The 20,562-nt window shown below is 37.1% G+C and overlaps 1 pseudogene; it reads left to right on the top strand.

Annotated features, from left to right (window-relative positions):
• The first annotated feature begins 11,025 nt into the window (after positions 1-11,025).
• LOC134253891 (putative nuclease HARBI1) lies at positions 11,026-12,917 on the top strand (annotated as a pseudogene).
• The last annotated feature ends 7,645 nt before the right edge of the window (positions 12,918-20,562 follow it).

The following is a 20,562-nucleotide window of genomic DNA, read 5'->3' on the forward strand; positions in this document are numbered from 1 at the left end:
GGACGCATTACTATCGCATAAGCTCTTCTGATCTCTGACCAGTAGAGGTAAAAAAAAATAACGATTGTCAGCTGCATTTATTATCATTTCGCATTTTTCTTGTATATCTATTACCTGTATCTTATTCATTTCATTAGATAGTGCAAGTTTAAATTAGAAAATCGGTACGTTATTTCCATAATTTATATTCATTCATAAATCCTTGAATCCGCGCTCCTGCAGGTGTGCGAAGCCCTGATCACCACTGTATTCAAAACATTCATCTTGCCGAAATTGTTCCGGCATGATTCCGCTAAACTGAGAAAGTTTCAAATGATTTATCATCTCATAACAAACATCAGCTCTGTAAAATGCAGAAATGCTCCAACTGAAGGTGAAATGTCAGAATCGTTTTCCGGCAGAACCTCTAAAAATGAAAGTGAAAGTAGGGAAATTTTAGAGTTCTCACTGGCGTTATAATACACAAAATAAATCGGCTGATCTTCTATATAAATTACCCCCCCCCCTTACCCCGTGGTGATCCGACCCCTTACTTGTCGTAAAAGGCGACTAGATGGGGCGGTCCTTCGGATGAGACCGTATAAACCGAGGCCCCGTGTCACAGCAGGTGTGGCACGATAAAGATCCCTCCCTGCTCAATGGCCCTGAGTGCCAAGCATAGGCCTAAATTTGCAGCCCTTCACCGGCAATGGTGACGTTTCCATCTCAGTGAAATAGTCTGGAGAGGGACGTTAAACACTATACAATCAATCAATCTTAATAAATTACCAAGCCAAGCCAAGCTTTTTGGGTAGGAAAGATACTGCCAATTAACAGGTATGAGGCTCATTTCACTACATCTGCCCAATTTTTTTATGCAAGTCTGCAAATTTATTAACTTGTCATTTTTTCCTGCACTACTTTCTTCTCCTCCTACCGATTCTGTCGCCCGAGTGGTGCAGTGGTTAGAGCGTCTGCTCTAGAGTCGTGAAGTAAGGAGTCAATCCTTACGTCGCGGGTTCGTGGAGACCGGTCCTTCGGATTAGACCGTATAAACCGAGATCCCGTGTCGCAGTTGGTGCTGAAACGAAAAATATCCCTCACTGCTCAAAGGCCCTAAGAGCCGAGCATAATAGGACAAAGTTTGCAGCTCTCCACCGGCAAAAGGTGGCGTCTCCATATGAATGAAAAATTCTCGAGAGGGACGTTAAGCAACATACAATCAATCAATCTAACTGATTCTAAAGATAATTAGTGGGATATGTGAAGGATGTGGAAATAACGAACAGTATTCATTCTCAACGTCCATTAAACAAATATACAAAATAAGATCAGAGCAAACACGGACCTCCGAAACATCAGAGGTGGGATCAGGTGCCATGGAAGAGTGAGCATCCCCTGTTGACCGGTCACACCTGCCGTGTGCTCGTTGTCATAATCAGGAAATAACGGAAAAAATCCGTGGTCAATTCAGTGTATAAATAATGGACTAACAATTGGTATGAAAAACGTCAGTCAGTATTTCATTCAATGATAAATCGTATTTGCTGACAAGGCCATTGTATCGACCATAGAATTTACGAAATGATAACTTTAAACGAGACTGTTGATATACATGTTTCATCAACTTGATTGTCAATAATTTACCTCGTTTAAGAAATTGTTCATACGTAGAGCATGCTCTTGCGTATCGTATCAACTGAGATATAAATACTCCGTATGCAGGTGATGAAGGTATATTGCTGCATAAGTAAGGGAAGTTGACGATAGAAAAGTTAAAGTCATCACGTTTTTCATATAGCTTGGTTGTTAGATTACCATTTGTGTCTTTGGCAAGTAAAATATCCAAGTATGAAGCAGAAGTTTCGTACTCTGTGGTATCTTTAATCTCAAGCTCACCAGGATATATCGTGTCGACGTAGGAATGGAAATTGTCATTAATTGACAATACGTCGTCAATATATCTAAATGACGAGTTGAAGGCCACAGCAAGTGTTTTCTTCTTTTCACGCAAAAGATTTTGCATAAATTCTGCTTCATATGAATATAAAAATGAGTCTGCTAATAACGGAGAGCAATTTGTACCCATGGGAATTCCAATAGATTGTTGGAATACCTGGTCTCCAAAAACCACATAGAAATTGTCAATCAGAAACTCAAGCATCTTCTTGATGTCAACTTCAGAGTACTTATGTGTGCAATCAGAATCTGTTTTAACAAAATAATTTTTCAAATGACCAATGACGAAGTAAGTAAACTTACGAGTTCCATTAAGGTCTTCCGTTTTCAACGGAAAGGACTGATACGACTCGATGGTTGTCAAGCTTAGCTAATGGACCATTGTGTTAGTGATGTTAAAAATGAAAATCTTGTCCAGTACGGTGCGACATATACTATTGCTTGCAATAGCAGACTTTCTAGTTATTATTCTATTTTTCATAGTTAAAGCGATATATCAGCTGTGTGAGGATTTCAAAGATTTTTATAGGACATATGCATCAGGTTAATATCTCCACACGTTTTATTTTTCATTTTTAAAAAAAATTGTTTCCGTTCGCGATTTTGGGGGAAATTTGTATTTCCCAATACCTAATTTTCTCAAAAAAACGGACATGGACATGATAGTATATTGCATTTAGATGTATCAAACGTCGTTCATTTTTAGTTATTCGGTCGCAAACGGCAGTGAATTCAGAGAGTCGTATTTTTCAATTTTTTGTTTTTCAATATTTTTCTTTCGAATTTACTGGGTTTATAGAGCGTTTCCAAAGATATCTAAATATGTTTTCATTTTTTTCGTGCGTACATTTGCAAGATATGACCGTATCAAACTTTGTCCCGCTGTCTGGGGTTCGAATCCCGATTGGGGGCGTTGCAAAAAGGTTTTCTTTGTTTTTGTCTTTTTATTTTCAGTTGCAAATTACTTTTTTTCTCTCTTTTATAACATGTATGGGAGCTATATTTTGAGCTATATTTTGAGATAGTGTGTGCAATAATTGTAATAATCACGATCTAAGTTAAGAGACTGTAAACGAAAAAAATACATTCTGAAATCTATTTTTTGGGATGACACAGCATAGAACTCTAAAGAAAAGTCGGTCGGAATACCTGCTTGTTGCTCTAGCAACAAGAACGCATCTAGTTATTTTTCTTTTTCGAACCATGTCAGTCAGATAAAAATAAGAGACCTTTTCTGTAGACTGTAGGATTTTCATTCAGCTTGAGTTCTTTCATTAATTCCGCCATTTTTTTATCCTCTCTGACACTTTTGTCCGCTTGCTGAAGATTTTGAAAGGAGCATTTCTCTGTTACTTCTTTGACTAGTCCGTTTTCATCTTTAACTCCCAAAAAGTCAGCCAATCTCCGAATCTCTGCTTCTGTGTTCTATCAAGTATACAAGAAACACGGATAGACATTAATGAAAAGAGATATCATTTTCATGAAATTAAACTGTCCATGCAAAAAAGATAATAAAACAACTGAACGTTATAATGATCTGATTTCTCGGTTACATGTTTCAAAACTTTTACTTATAAACTTATTCTAAGTATCAAGAAAGTATTAATATGTGACGTAGTGATTTTTACAATAGTAATTTCTCCTTGTTTTCATACACTGGTTGTCATATTGAGGCAATCGCAACTTCTCGGGCCTTTCCGACTAGCGGAAAAACGACCTCGAATGTATATGGTAGACGCCATTACAACCCTCCTTTTTCAAGATCTTTGAAATAAAAGCATGGAGACCTTTTATCTGTGGAATATGAAGTAAAACCTTATTCACTGTAATGATGTTACCTAAAATATACAATAGAAGAGACTTCTTACTCACCCTAACCTACATTTGATTAAACAGGAAATGTATAAATTTTTAACATCCGGTGATGTTAATACATTCGAAGTTGTTTTTCCCATCTCTGACGGAAAGACCCGAGATGATGCAATTGATTGAGGGTAATTTCTACATCTATCTATTTTTAGAAACAGAAATTCTGTTGAGCTAAAGTATTTAAGATTTTCATTTAAAATAATTTTTGTCATTGTCATTTTTCTAATAATGACGGAAAATACACATAAGTTTTTATTTACTAGTATATGCATAGTATTTCTGCGGCTTACATGACTGTGATGGCGGATATAACACAGAAAAACTATTGTAAAATTGTACATGTGTACGTTAATTAATTTAGTGGTCGCCAATAATATAACACAATAATACAATGACTTAAACAGGACTGGTAAACACGTCTTGTCGGTTCAAAAATCAGCACAAGAGAGAGAGAGGGAGTTACGTCATAGTCCGCATCAGTGCTGGACACGTGATCGGAGGCTACTAGGGAATTCATCCCCAGCTCCTCCAGGACCACTACACTCCTCCCCCATTTTGAAAAGAAATGGAAGGCGGTGGGGCGAACATCAAAACTGCTGGTATATTTACTTCTGTACCCAGCATGAGACGATTTGGGGAATACATGTACCCAGTATGTCGGTTTACCGTGGACTGCAACGCTCCAGCCAATGGGCCTAAGTATTTATTCCATGACTTGGGCTGGCTATCTACGTAGCAACGAACCGCGTCCATTAGAGTGCGGTTATAGCGCTCTACCTGGCCATTCCCTGACGGACGGTAGGGTGTGGTCCTGGCTTTATGGATCCCTAACATGGCACAAATCTTACAGAACAGCTCGCTCTCGAAATTACGGCCCTGATCTGTAAAGATTTTGTAAGGATCGCCAAATCGAAAAAAGAAGTCGTTGATAGCGGAAGGAGCGGTAACTTCCGCTGTCTGAGACGAAAGCAGAATACACTCTACCCACTCGGTAAAGTTATCTACCATCATAAGAATGTATTCGTTACCGTTATCAGTTCGGGGAAGCGGCCCAAGAAAGTCTAAATGCACCCTCTCCATCGGGCTTCCAGCTTGGTAGCTCTTGAGCTCTTACCTGTTCGGCAACGAACCTCGCTTATTCCTTGCACATACGTCGCAAGTCTTGACATATAACTTTATGTCCTTTGTCATCCGCCACCAGTTGAACTGTTGTTTAAGGCGCTCTTTAGTTCTCTGGATTCCCTGGTAACCAGAGGACGGCATGTCGTGACATAAGTGCATGATCTCGGATTGGAGACTCCGCGGCACTAGGAGCCGACAGGGCGCATCCGAGTCATCCGGTTCTCGCCAAAAAAGTCCTGTCTAGTCGTGATAAAAATAGTCTCGTTCCAGAAGATAGCAATTCTCTTCCGGAGTGCAGATAAATACGTCACTTTCGGTAGGTAGGTTCCCAGACTCTAAGTACTGTTTTAGGTATACCATAGCCTCGTCATTTTTCTGTTTATAGGCTAGGTCTGCGGAACTGTATGAGGATAACGAAATTCCCGCAGTGTCACCTGTTACCTGACAGACTTGAGGACTAACTGCCTCAATCTTGGGATTTAAACTCGACACCCCACTGACATTAATCTGGAAACTAGGTAGTGCAGAAGCACTCACAGTCGAGGGATTATCTTCCCTACAACTAGAAACAATGGCCTGACGAAGGGTGGGATCAAATGAACCACAACTACCCCCTTCAGCGGACGGACTTTCCGCTGGCACAGGCGTTTCGTCAAAGATTTGGGACAAAGGGATTACATCGTCTTTTTCAGTGTTAAAGTCATGCCAGCGCTCGTGGGCTCGGCGGCAATAACGGCATCAACTGCAGGGCAAGTCTTCGACCCTAATTCTCGTCGAGTACCCCTGGCATGAATCAGGTATGTCCCGGGACAAAGCGTCAGCATTCACATGCTTCTTTCCCGGGCGGTGTACAATCCGCATGTTGTACTGGCTCAGTTCCTCGAGCCATCGAGCAATCTGGTTCTGCGGATGCTTGAAGTTCATTAGCCAGACCAGGCTATGATGATAGGTCCTGACGGTGAACTCACGACCCAGCAGGTAATAGCGGAATTGTCTGGTAAACTTAATTACTTCCAATAGCTCTTTACGAGTAGTACAATACCTGCGCTGTTCTGCGGACAGCACAGTACTCCCATACCCTATTGTTCTTTCTTTACCAGCGTGGACTTGGCTCAATTCCCCGGCATAATCTGAGGCGTCAGTGTCTAGGATGAAATGACCAGTACTGTTCGGTATGGCTGGAATTAGAGGATGGGTCATTAACTGAATGAGTTCCTCGAAAGCACTCTGCTTCTCTTCACCCCACCAGAAACAACATTTCCGGTAACCGCATACAGCGGAGCCGCAATTGTGGAGAAGTGAGGGATGAAACTGTGGTGAAAGTTGGCGAAGCCAAGAAAGCGCTCTACGTCCTTCACTTCACGTGAAACTGGCCAGTCACGCACTGACTCAATGTACTGTTCCCCCATCTTAACTCCGTTCTCGCTCACGGTTCTACCAAGGAACTCAACCTTAGTCTTAAACACCTCGCATTTCCGAGGTTTGAATTTAGGGCCATATGCTCGGAACAGCTCCAACACTTATCATTGGTTATCAAAGTGAGCATGTGCGGAAGATCCTAGGACTTGGATATCATCTAAAAAGGCTAAGGCTATCTTCCAGTTCAGCCTGTGTAACACCAAATTTATGGCCCTAGCAAAGTTTGCGGGGCATTACACAGACCAATCACCATTCTAGTAAATTCAAATAGGCCATATTTTGTAATAAAGACAGTCCTTTTATCGTCCTCCGGAGCTATGTTAACCTGCCAGTAAGCCGCATTAGGGTCAAGCTTGGAGAACCAGCGGTTTCCCTCTAGCGTGTCCGTGCACTCCTCGATGAGTGGCAGAGGGTACTTGTCCTTGACTGTCACCTTATTCAGGGCTCTATAGTCCTCGCACCAACGGACGCTGCCATTCTTCCAGACCAGCACTGGGGCGGACCCCCAGTGTGAGGAAGATGGCTGGATGACTCCGGCCTTCAACATCTTATCGAGATGACTCTCTTCCTCCCCTTGAAAAACAGGGGGGTGTCGATTCCGCTTCTTGACAGAAAACGCATTTCCGGTGTTTATTCGGTGTTCGATCTCGGAAAAACTTTCGAGATTAAGGTCATCAGTGGCAAAGACTTCAGTAAACTTTTTGACTAGCTCTGCTGCCTCATATCTGCCTTCCACAGGCGCGGTCTTATTTAACTGCTCTAAGAGTGTGGCAATATGGTCATAGGTCTTATCTGCCTCAAAGCTTACACGACGCACTAACTTGGTATCATTGACTATATCGGCAGGGACTGCTTTCCTCACCTTAGTGCCTGTCTTGACAATATGGCTTCGGTTTGTCAAGTTCAAGATACATAGCTTGCCTCTGTTTCCTGCAGTATTGTATGTCCACGAAGCTACTATATCAGGCGGTAATATGCTGGCTGCCTCCAGCATAAATCTAGCATATCGAAACTAAGGGTACTCTCGATGATCTGAGCAGTGTGTGGGGGGATCCGCATCCTGCGGACTGAAACTGCATCGAGTACTGTTACTGACTCATCAACACTCTTAACAAATGCAGTGTCAATGCCCTTGACCCTTAAAGTGCCGGCTTCACATGAAATTTCTACACCATGCTTGCGCAGGAAATCTATTCCAAGAGCATCTCATCTTCCAGAGAACCAACATAGATTGGGTGTACGAAATCATAATCCCCGATACGTAAGTTAAGACAACCAAGGTACTTAGCGGTCATACCAGCTCCCTCGCCAGCCAACCTAACATAAGTGTCGCTTAAAACTTCGGGCTGCGGCCTCAAAGACTTGTAAATTTCGCTTGAGATTATCGTTATGATGGTTGCTGTGTCGATAGTTGCTCACACTTGTTGGCCTCCAATCTGTATCGAGATACGACAAGTCCCCGAACAATGACCTGACTTCCAGACCTGACAGACGGAATAACATAAGTCGCGTTCACAATCGGTTCAGAGAACTTTATTTTAATCTCATGTTTGGATGCGCGACGTCTGTCTTCTTCCTCGCTACTTGTAGACTTAAGGCAAGGCTTAAGGGATCCCGATCTACGCCGTCGCTGGCGGATCGGGCAGTCACGTAGCAAGTGTTATGACTCTTGGCATTCAAAGCATATAATAGGTTTTGTTGCACAAGAGCGGTCCCTATCAGGTGACGGATCCCTGGAGTAATGTTTCTTACCTTAATCCCAATCCGGCGACTTGGAGCGCTCCATACTTGCTCGGCGGTCAGAACGGTGTCTGCTTGCACGGCGAGGACGGCCCTTGCTGGCACGATCAGGGGAACGGCCCCTGCTGGCACGATAAGGACGGTCCCTGCTGGCACGATCTGGGGAACAGAAGGTCCATAAAGTCCATAAAACTATATACAAAATCAGAGCATAGTAAACACCGACCTCCAAAACATCAGAGGTGTGATCAGGTGCCATGGAGGAGTAAGCATCCCCTGCCGACCGCTCACACCCGCTGTGTGCTTCTTGTCATGATCAGGAAATGACGGAAAAATAGAAAACGAAAGGAAATTTGTGAAGAAAGCATAAAACACAGATTTCGGGAATGACAAAAGTTGGATCAAGTATCTAAAAGAGGTAAGCATTCACTGTTGACTGCTCACACTTGACTACATAACTTTTTTTTAAAATGACATCGTAATATTGAATTTCCAAAGTACTTTAACCTGTTTATTTCTACATATTTGATTAGTTAAAAATCTGTTCTGTTTTTTCCATTAGTTACGAGGTACGTGAGTTTTTTATAAAAAAAAATTAATTATCTTTTTATTCGCGGGTACTATATTTCTCGGGTTTTTGCTCAAAACAAGTATATAATGGAAAACTAATTATTGAAATGTTTTTATACATTATGTGGAGTAATATTAATATTCAGAAATTGTGAAACATTTGCCCCCACCGAATACCATTCTAACGAACTATAGCGTCAAGGAAACATAATAATCTACAATTAGAAGATTTACAAACGATCACAATATGCTCAATTTTAAATATTATAAAATATTTATCTTTTTTGTTTGTTAGTTTAGTAGTATTTTATTTCTAAAATGAATAATTTAATCAATATTTATTCAAAATGTGTGAAAACTTGAATTTTATTTGACAATTATTTTTCATTAGTTATAACGCCAGCATTTTGCAAATTCTACAATCAGTATCATGGTATCAATTACTATCAATAAAAACTAACGTTAAGTAAAATTAATGCAAAACGGGGGGGGGGGGGTATTAATTTGTCCTTGTGTACCATTTTTAAACTCTAAAAGGATTTTTTCTGAATATTGACTTACTTTTAGGAGTTTCTCGTATTGTATCATCAATATTTGATCTTTTCGAACAGCCGCTTCTTCGATAAACTTTTTATTATACTCAAACCATCCCCCGTACATCGCCTCTTTATAAATAGGAAAAAAAAGATTTAAATATTATGTAGATCGTTATTATTATTATTTTTCTTATAAAAAGAATTTTAAAATGCCTTTTAGAAAATATCTAAAATTCTTACTTCGTCCAATGTAAAGTTCGTCTAAAAAATTTTCAAAGCTCATTCCAGGTATATATCCACAGGATGAAAGAAATTCAAACAAAGATACAGCAACATCTTTTGGGTTACGAACAATATATACTATTTTCCCGCCTTTCTGCACATGTTGTTTTGGGAGCCATTGAAAAGGAACATGGGTGCTCATGACACCATTATAACCCTGCATCTGACTCATGTCCGACAATCCCTCTACGAAAACCTGTTCTCTAGTCACCGTAGAATACTCGGCTTTTCCCCTCAGAAGCATGCCCATTATCTCCCATACCCAATGGGTACCTTCAATAAACAAGTACACCAACATGAACAAAAAAAAATTTGACGGTGACGGTATTTTTTTTGAAACGTTAGGAGAGAAAAAATATGGATTTTGATAAAAATGAATAACAATTAGTGCCGGTGATGGTAGTTTTTAAAAATGTGAGGAAGAAATATGGATTATGATATATGCAAAAGGTTGGGACTTCTGTAGTGAAATACAGTATAAAATAAAGGCCTAACATTTGGTACGAAACAAATCAGCTAAAATACAAAACAATGCATGATGATTATATTTGCTAACAGGGTCACTAGGACGGCTATTTAGTTAACAAAATACCGTCAGTAAAATATGGTTCCTGAAAACCCTTCAATTTATTATCTGTCTTATCTGTCACAGAAGAAGAATGCTTGAATTTAAACAAAAATAAATTAAGTGACGTCCTCTACTTATATACTTTCGAGTCATATGCTTTTAATTCAGGTCACATTAATTAATATTTTGTTGTACATGTATATGCTTTTAAGCCCATTTCGAAATTTCCATCAGCATCTCCTTTTCTTCGTAAAATATACAGATTCAAGCTCAAAATTCCATAAACAATGCAAAATAAGAGCAGAGCAAACACGGACCTCCAAAAAACCAGAGGTGGGATCAGGTTTCATGACGAAGTGAGCATACCCTTCCGACAGGTCACTCTTTGTCATGATTGGGAAATAACAAAAAAAAACGTCGTCTATTAAGTGCATGTATATAGTGCATTGACAATTGGTATGGAAAATGGCAGTCAGCATTTGACTAAATGACAAATTTTATTTGATGACAAGGTCGTTGTATCGACAATAGAACCCACAAAATGATGACTTTAAACGAGGCTGCTGATATTCTTGTTTCATCAACTTGTTTGTTTATATTTTAGCTTGCTTTAGAAATTATACATGCGTACTGAATCAACCGAAAGGTATAAACTCCGTATGCAGGTGATTAAGGTTGTTTATTGACAATACGTCATTGATATCGAAATGTCGAGTTGACAACCGAAGCAAATGTTTTTTTCTTTTCACGTATATGAATTTGGACAAGTTCTGCTTCATGTGAATACAGAAGTAGGTCTCATAGAATAACAGGGGAAAGTAGGACCCATGAGAATTCCAACAGATTGCTGAAAGACCTGGTCTCCAAAAACCATAAAGATATTGCCAATCAAAAACTCAAGCCTCTTTTTGATGTCAACTTCAGAGTACTTGCTTGTACTATCAGAACGTTTTTTAAACAAAATAATTTTGCGAATGATCAATGACAAGGTAAGCAAATTTCCGAGTTCCACTTTTATTGAAAAGCATTTGTCAACGAAATCAAAAAGAAAAAAACTACAATTGTACTAAAATGTATTAGATCCATCTAAATGGCACTTATCTTGCATAAATCGAGTCATTCGAGTGAAACACATCATATATATTTTACGATTTATTTCATCAAGTCAAATACTTGTATGATATGTACATGAATCGTTGGTACTGAATTACAATAACTAATTTCTTATCATTTATAGCTTCACAAACATTGTATGTAAGTGACCGGGCTCGGTACATGATGCGTTCATCTTTGCCAATTCTGAACTAAAAGACCACATGGAAACAAGGTAACTGAAATTAAAATTTAGAGGGTTATTACAGCTTTTATTATACCCTCCCCCGCACACAAAGTTTAGGGGGAATATAGGAAACATCTCGTACGTAAATATGTTTGTGGATGTTTCCATATCTTTATGTAGGAACATAAGAATCTACTACATATACTTTACACAAGATCGCTCATGACCTAAAGGTGTGTCAAGACCTTGACTAAAGGTCATTTGGGCAAGTCCAAGGTCACATAAAGAAAATTAATAATTCATGCCCAAGTAGTCCATATCTTTCCTATGAATAAACACAGCGGGTTCCCATTTTTAACAGATGGTTTATATTCTGAGGATGTGTCATGACTTTGACCCAAGGTCAATTATGAAGGTTCAAGGTCAATTGAACAAAAAGTTCATATATGTAATTCCTCTTCGGTCTATATCATTAGTATTGATGTTTTGTAAGACTTTGCCTGAGTTTAGTTAAAATTATTTAAAATATATTATGAATAACCATTACATTTTCACTCTAAATGTTTATTAACAAAATGTGAACACAAATACTAGCTTCTCCGAAAATTCATGGGGTGTTTGTCTACCTTGGACAGTTTTAATTTCCTAGATTCTTATTTTTGTCTTCTGATATATTGGTCACAGAAATGATGGCTGGCTTCTTGGGGACTTGGCCTATGCCCTGATTGATTGATTGTATACTGTTTTTTTGTCCCGCTCCAGAATATTTCACTTATATGGAGACGTCACCATTGCCGGTGAAGGGCTGCAAATTTAGGCCTATGTTCGGCACTTAGGGCCTTTGAGCAGGGAAGGATCTTTATCGTGCCACACCTGCTGTGACACGTGGCCTTGGTTTATACGGTCTCATCAGAAGGACCGCCCCATTTAGTCGACTTTTACGACAAGCAAGGGGGTTCTGAGGACCTATTCTAACCCGTATCCCCACGGGGTGCCTATGCCCTGAAGAAATATATAATGACACTTAAGGCCAGTCCATCTAGCGAGGGGGGGGGGGGGGAATTACAATGCTGCACACAGTCGCACGCGAGTCGTAGTTGAGAGGGTTTTAGGTGTCTGCAAATCCCGCTTTACGTATAATTATACACACCAAAACTAGGCTTTAAATTTTACATGCATTAAATAAAAATGGTATAATTTATTTGTGACACTATTATCATGAATATCATCATTATATCGATTGTACCAGGCATCAATAGTAATAGTGTAACAAGGTCTAGTAACATATGAATTCTTGCAAATACTAAGTAAAGGTGATTAAGGTATGCTAAAAAATAACAATTTTGTAGATGCTTGCACAAATCTGGTTGGATGCTTCTCTTCTCCCCACAAAAGAGTATTCAGATCATAACTGCTGTTGCTAAATTGTACAACATGTGCCTTGACATGAAGGGTACCTGTGATGGAATGTGATGAAGATGTCGATATGCATGCCGCTGGGATTCATCTACCGGTAAAAGCCCAAGATGCAAATGCAGACCAAACTGGACAGGCAATTTGACATAGATTAATTCAGAGATTTGCTATTAATTGATTTGGATATGCATGTATACATACACATGCTTATTGAAGATAAATTTACCCCTTGAAATTGACAAGTAGGCTAGTGACTAGTGAGAATACTCAGTTAAATATTTTTTCTCTCAATTTTTCTTCAAAATTTAGAACCTTAAGTCACAGTTACCCGTATTCATAACAAGTTTGATTTCCTAATATATAGAATTAATTCAAAAGTTTAAAGGATATTAAGTGCCTCATGTAATATCGTTCTCGAATCACACAGTTGTGACGTTGCAATGGGTTTTGCTTTAGAGTGATGAAGTAAAATGAAGTGGAGTCCGATATAAAAACAGTGTTAAGCATTGTCTGTGGTTTAAAACAGTGTTAAACATTGTTTGTGGTGTAAAAAAATAACATGGGATAAAAAGACTCTAACATGATTTTTAGCTAGATACTGGTATGATTTTTATCCAACTTGGGCAAAAAAAACCGCACAACTCATTGGATAAAATTCATATCCAACTACAAGTCATGTAAGATTCTATATTTATTATACCTCATATAAATAAACACAAGTAAAGAGGAATCTGATTGGCTGAAGCAGTCAATTGACCGCCGTGTTCGCCCTGCAACAAAAATTCGTGTTTCCCGCATTCGGTTCACCTCGCCTGACTACGCTTACCTACATCTAGATGCAATCAACTGAAGTGTACAGAACGTGTTTCACGTAGTGTTCCCCGATTGTGACGTCACAATGTCGATGATTTACTTGTATACTTTTTTCGATTGTTTATATCTTTGAATAATTATGTTGATATAAAATCTTAAAGTATAAATAGTTAGAAAAAGTGTTTCCATGAGTAGGGAATGAATATTACTACACTGCAGTGTGTAAATCAGAATGACTTGTAACGAAGGTTTTTTTTTAATGAAACGCTAGTGGTGTGACTTACACCTATTGGTATTTCATTTTGTTCTCATCAAATGTTAACTGTATTTATTTGATTCTCTTTATATCTTCTGCATTGTGCTTGATTCGGTATAATAAAATAATTATTGCATGATAGTGAGGGAGACATGTAGATTTCTTCGCCCATGAAAATTCATATTCCCTTCGGGCGTTGCCCTCGGGAATATGATTTTTCATGGGCGAAGAAATCTTCATGTCTCCCTCACTATCATGCAATAATTGTATAATATTTTCCAAAACATGAATAAATATGATTTTTAGCTCTACTGGTCAGAGACCAGAAGAGCTTATGCGATAGTTATGCGTCCGACGTCCGTCCGTCTGTCTGTCTGTCCGTCTGTTTGAAAACAATTTTTCAAAACGCAAATCCTCCTACAGTTTTGGTCTGATTTCAATATAACTTGGCACACAAGTAGACTACACTAAGATATATAGAATAGTGCATCGATTTTTAATTTCGATAATAGTAATGCCATGGTTACAAAAAATAGAATTTTTTATGAAATTCCTTTAAAACGCTACTCCTTGTACAGTTTTGGTCTGATTTCAATATAACTTGGCACACAAGTAGACTACACTAAGAAACATCGAATAGTGCATCGGTTTTTGATTTCGATGAACGATGTTGCCATTGTTACTAAAGATAGAATTTTCTGTGAAATCCCTTCAAAACGCTACCCCTTCTACAGTTTTGGTCTGAATGCAGTATAACTTGGCACACAAGTAGACTACACTAAGATACATAGAATTTTGCATCGGTTTTTTTATTTCAATGAACGGTATTGCCACGGTTACTAAAAATAGAATTTTCTATGAAATTCCTTTAAAACGCTACTCCTTCTACAGTTTCCGTCTGATTTCAATATAACTTGGCACACAAGTAGACTACATTAAGATACATAGAATAGTGCATCGGTTTTTGATTTCGATGAACGATGTTGCCATTGTTACTAAAGATAGAATTTTCTGTGAAATCCCTTCAAAACGCTACCCCTTCTACAGTTTTGGTCTCAATTAAGTATAACTTGGCACACAAGTAGACTACACTAAGATATTTTCTGTGAAATCCCTTCAAAACGCTACCCCTTCTACAGTTTTGGTCTGAATTCAGTATAACTTGGCACACAAGTAGACTACACTAAGATACATAGAATAGTGCATTGGTTTTTGATTTCGATGAACGGTGTTACCATGGTTACTAAAAATAGAAATTTCTGTGAAATTCCTTTAAAACGCTACTACTTCTACAGTTTTGGTCTGATTTCAGTATAACTTGGCACACAAGTAGACTACACTAAGATACATTGAATAGTGCATCAGTTTTTGATTTCGATGAATGGTGTTACCATGGTTACTAAAAATAGAATTATCTGTGAAATTCCTTCAAAACGCTAATCTTTCTACAGTTTTAGTTTGATTTCGAAAGAAGTTGGCACACAAGTAGACTACACAAAGAAACATAAAATAGTGTTTTTGATAAGTACAAACCAGTAGAGCTACAGTCTCGACAGAGACTTTTGGGTTTTTTTAAAATTAATTTTTCTCTAATTTATTCCAGATTGCATGCCAGGATGTTCTAGAAAGAGGAAATTTGGTATGATTGGAATTCATTTTTTACAAAATTTATAATTTGAATAAACAAACATTACCAATTTAATATCCATGTATCTTGGTCTTTTAAAATGAGGATTACCTCATTGTCTCTCACATTTTCATATTTAAAAGAAATGGACTAAACTCTAAATAAATAGGTCGGTTCACTTTATGCATAAAATGGCCCTATACATATACCAATTGATTGATCAAAACATGATTTTCCATTTGAAGCATTAAAATAAAATAGAGACTTAGTGCTTTCATATCCTACTAAAAAGTCCATGTCTTGGAGAACTGGCTTTATGAAATTGCAATGTTCTTGAATTTCTATGTAAACAGGTATAATTAAGTATTCAGTGAAGAAAAATAATATGAGCGCACTCTCTGATCTAAAAAATAAAACATGTCTTTTAATCCACAGAAATAGTTCTATCATTTACTAGTTGCATATTTTAGATCAGAGGTTGCGCTCTATATTAAATCTCGAAAAATAGCTTTAAAAATTGGCCGTTTTTGTAGACTTTTTCAGAGTAATAGGAAATTGACGCATTTCTTGACGTCATAATGCATTGACTAGCCAGAAAATTACGTCATTTTTTTTTTTATAGAAACGCAGTCACCAAAGATCTGAGAGATATTCAATGCATTGTTAACTAAAATTATGCAGTTTCAGTTTAACAGGGCCAAATAAGGCAAAAGTGAACCTTGTTCTTTTGAAGGCCTACCCCATTTTAATCACATCATATGAGCATTGGGAACTGTCAAGTTTCTTTTGAATATAATACTTTGCTTTGACATTTATTTACATACAACAAAATATTTTGTAGATGAGCCACTTGAGGGATGTGACATCAATTGGTTATTTATATTAAATAAATTATGTGAAAATTAAATTTCTATACTACATTAATTCAAATTATAAAGTTTGGGATAAAATAGTCCATGTGGACCTCTTCGTCTCGGTCGTTCCCCTTCGAGCTTAAGGCGGCTTTACACGGTAATACAAGTCGTATACGACTTGTCGTATACGGCAAAATATTACTGTGTGAAATACGCTAATACTTGTATTATACGACTTTCTAAAGTCGTATCTGACAGTTTTTCGAGTAGAGCATGTTCCTATTCTGTACGACAAATCGTATACGACTTTCTGGATCCAACCAATGAACGGCTTGAGTTTTTAATTTATTCATAAGTGTCTGGTCAACGAAAACATGGATAAAGACATGAACCTGCAACAAATATAGAATTTTTTGGTAAATAATTTTATACGTTGATTTATAATCATTAAATTCTATAAAGTAAGAAAAGGTTCACGCTTGACTTGGAAACTTATGAAACTACATTTTCAATATAAATGCACCCATTCGTAAATAAAAAAAAATATTTTAAAAAAGAACTTTTATGAAAGTTACTTATATTTTTTTTATTGTGCTCTTTTAAACTGTATAAAAAAAACTTACTTAAAACATTGCCATTTAAATGTTCAAAAGTTACCTATTATTATTATTATATTATTGACGCATTTACTTTCTTTTCATTGGGTTTCTTTATAATGAAAAGCTCTCTTACAAAATCTCTTATATTCCACACATTTTGTATGGTAGATATTTTATTTAGTTAGTTTAAAAAAAGTTAAGTAATCATAAAAATATCATAATACGAGATATAAATAGTATTGGAATAATTCAAAGTGTAACAAATATAAATTCAAGGAACTTACTGTATGTGTGAATATTCATTATACACTGATAAAAAATGGCTCACATGAAATTCATGCAATTACTTTTTATTTGCAGATGATGCAAAAATCATGTAAATAATAATAATATATAAAATATTTTATGTGACTATCATTTGAATTGGTTTGTTCAATATTCATATTTAATATTTTTCATAACTTTTATATTTATGTTTTTCATGTGATATGCTCTTTATTTAAAATTCGTATGAAAATTATGTCAAATAAAATTGCATACTTTTCACTTTTACAAAGGCTTTCGGATTTGGGCGTTTTATTCATTTGTATGACAATAGAGTTAAATAGAAATCTGTTGAACCGTGTGGACAGGTGAGGAACATATTACAAAAGTTGTATACGACAAGTTGTATACGACTTGTATTACCGTGTAAAGCCGCCTTTAGTAACACAAATAAGATGATCAATTGTTGCATTTACTTGTAAAAATATATATATTTACACAGGAAGCGAAAAAGCGCGAACAAAAATATGACATTGAATTTTCTTCTTCACAATAATTGTGAAAGAGAGTTGAAACTATTGAATATAGTCTGCTCCGGGATCGGGATCGAGATTCCGAAGAGCATGGTGGGAAACCAGATAGGTGTCAAAATTGATTAAATATTGTTTTGAACCGTTGGACTTTAAATGGGCATTGAAAATGATAGGAGTGGAAGAATGGAGAGTACGTGTCGGTTTGTGTCGTGCACCCTTCTAAGCGTGTGAAGCAAAAAGACTGTTGTCCGCCGACAGCATGGCTTCAAGTGCAAAAATGGCGGTCAGGGAGACTACTGACGATAGCGTTGTTACTATTTAGTTTATTGTTGTTGTCGGGGGATGTTGAAGCGAATCCAGGACCGACTGACCATGGACATGAACAGCAGAGACTGACAAGGAATACAACGCAAAGATAATTGCCGTTTGAAAGAAGGATATGGAAACGAACAGTATTCAATCTCAACGTCCATTAAACAAAATAATATACAATATAAGAGCAGCGCAAACACGGACCTCCGAAATATCAGAGGTGGGATCAGGTGCCATGGAGGAGTGAGCATCCCCTGCCGACCGGTCACACCCGCCGTGTTCTCGTTGTCATAATCAGGAAATAACGGAAAAAATCCGTGGTCAATTCAGTGTATAAATAATGGATAATAATAATAAAAAAAAACAACCACCATCATCGCCAGGCGGACATACCGGTCAGTCACATGATTTGGTAAAAATTATTCGCGAAATAAAGGATGAGTTAAAAGAAGAGCTGAAAAGTATAAATAGTAAACTAGAGACAGAAATTACAAAGTTGAATCAGAAGCTCGACAGGGTGCTTGAGACTAACGATAGGCTTGAGATCAATATGAAAAAGCTTGAAGAAGAAAACGGAACACTCAAAGCCAAAGTAAGGCGGTTCGAAGATCAAAGAAGAAGGGATAATCTGATCGTATGGGGGATAGACGAAGACCAGGAGGAAGGGGAATCATGGTTTAATTGTGCAGAAAAAGTAAGACAAGTGTTTAAAGATACCCTTGGTATTCAGAAAGCAGATGATGAGGACAAAATGGTCATAGAGAGAGCTCATAGGCGTGGAAGAAATAAAAAAAAATGGTACAAAAGCAGGAGGTATCTTTGTAAAATTTTGTAGATGGAAAAACAGAGAAACAAGTTCTTGAAAAAAAAAAGCTGAAGAGAAAGAAAGATGAACCAGCAAACCTGATTTCGATAAGTGAAGACTTCAGTTCAGAATCACGAGAGGTTAGGGAAGGACTGATAAAGCATATTGAAAACATGCGCAGTAAATACGAAAAGGTAGCGTTGTCGTACGATAAGATTATCGCAGATGGAAAATTTTTTAGATGCAACCCGCGCACAGAGGAACTATATACGGTGGGAGCACCCAAACCATCTTTCGCAATGCATGCAGCCATAGACGAGTATGACGAGAAATAACAAGGAGGCCAAGGCCCTGTAAAAGAGGTGAAAATGATCATGTGGAACATTGGGGGTATAAGGAAATGGCTAGAAAGACAAGATGCGGCTAACTTTGTAATGCAGAATGATATTATCTGTCTGTAAGAAACATGGGCGAGTTCTGCTCAAGATTGTAAAAGTGTCTTTCCAGTTTTTGATGAATACTGTAATATAGGGTGAAAAAGATCAGTGCATGGCAGAACTCCACAGGGTATAGCAGTGTATGTAAGAAGAGATAGAAAAATTTGTAAAAAGATGGGTAAAAAATATAATGTCTATCATTTTAGTGTTTGATAAAGAATTGTTTGAGACTGATAAGGATGTTGTTATGGTTGCCTGTTATTTTCCACAAGAAAACTCTAGTTTTTATGAAGATAAAAATGATACAAATGGTGTGCATTTATTACATGTATATAGTGAATTGTTAGATTTTTTGAGTGACATTAAAGAAGAGGTCTGTGTAATATGCAAAGGAGATTTTAATGCCCGTATAGGTAATATGTTAGATTTTGATGAGAATGAAAAATATGTCCCAGTTATTGGTGTAGACATAGTTGAAAATGCTACTTTTTCATACCATGAAAATCACGTGATAAAGGCATTAATAAATTCGGAAAAACACTGATTAATATATGTAAGTCATTACAGTTACATGAAATGGAAGATCTGAAAGTGATACTGAAGGGCAGTATACATACATATCTACAAATGGTAAAAGTGTCATTGATTACTTTTTATTGTCTGTAAAGTTTTTTTTTTTCTTTTTTTTTTATTTTATTGTAAATGATTCTGACATATCGGACCATTTTCCATTGACTTGTATTTTTAAAGTGCCGAACCCAATGATAAGATTTAGAACCAAAGGGAGGGGATCTTGTTAGATTTAGATGGAAAGAAGATAAAAGATCATATTTTGTTGAAAAATTTAACTCAGATTATGTAAAGGCATGTTTGTCCTAGTTAGATACAAACTTAAGAAATAGTTATGTAAACAATGCCGTACAGTTAATTACAGATATATTACAATATTTCGCATTAGAAATGAAATGGGATAAGAAACCTATGATATTAGAACAGCCTAAATGGTGGGATAAACAGTGTGAAGAAGCTAAGAGAGGAAAGAGTCGTGCATTAAACACATATAGGAAAACAAATTCAGAGGAGGATCTAAACAATTATAAATTACAAAGACAAAAATTTAGAGATTTATATCACTTTAAAGAATCTCAGTTTAATCAGTTACAGATTGAAGGGTGTCTAAGTGAACATGATACAGGAAACATGTGGCAAGCTATAAAGAAATTGACAAGAGGTACTTTCAAAACTAATATTTCAAATACTGAGTGGATTTATTATTTTAGAACCTTATTAGACTCTGTTAAGTTTGATATAGATATTGTCTTT

This window comes from Saccostrea cucullata, unplaced genomic scaffold, assembly GCF_032062105.1.
Source record: "Saccostrea cucullata isolate Sc308-1 unplaced genomic scaffold, CSIRO_AGI_Scuc_v1 ctg1515, whole genome shotgun sequence".
Classification (NCBI taxonomy): domain Eukaryota; kingdom Metazoa; phylum Mollusca; class Bivalvia; order Ostreida; family Ostreidae; genus Saccostrea; species Saccostrea cuccullata.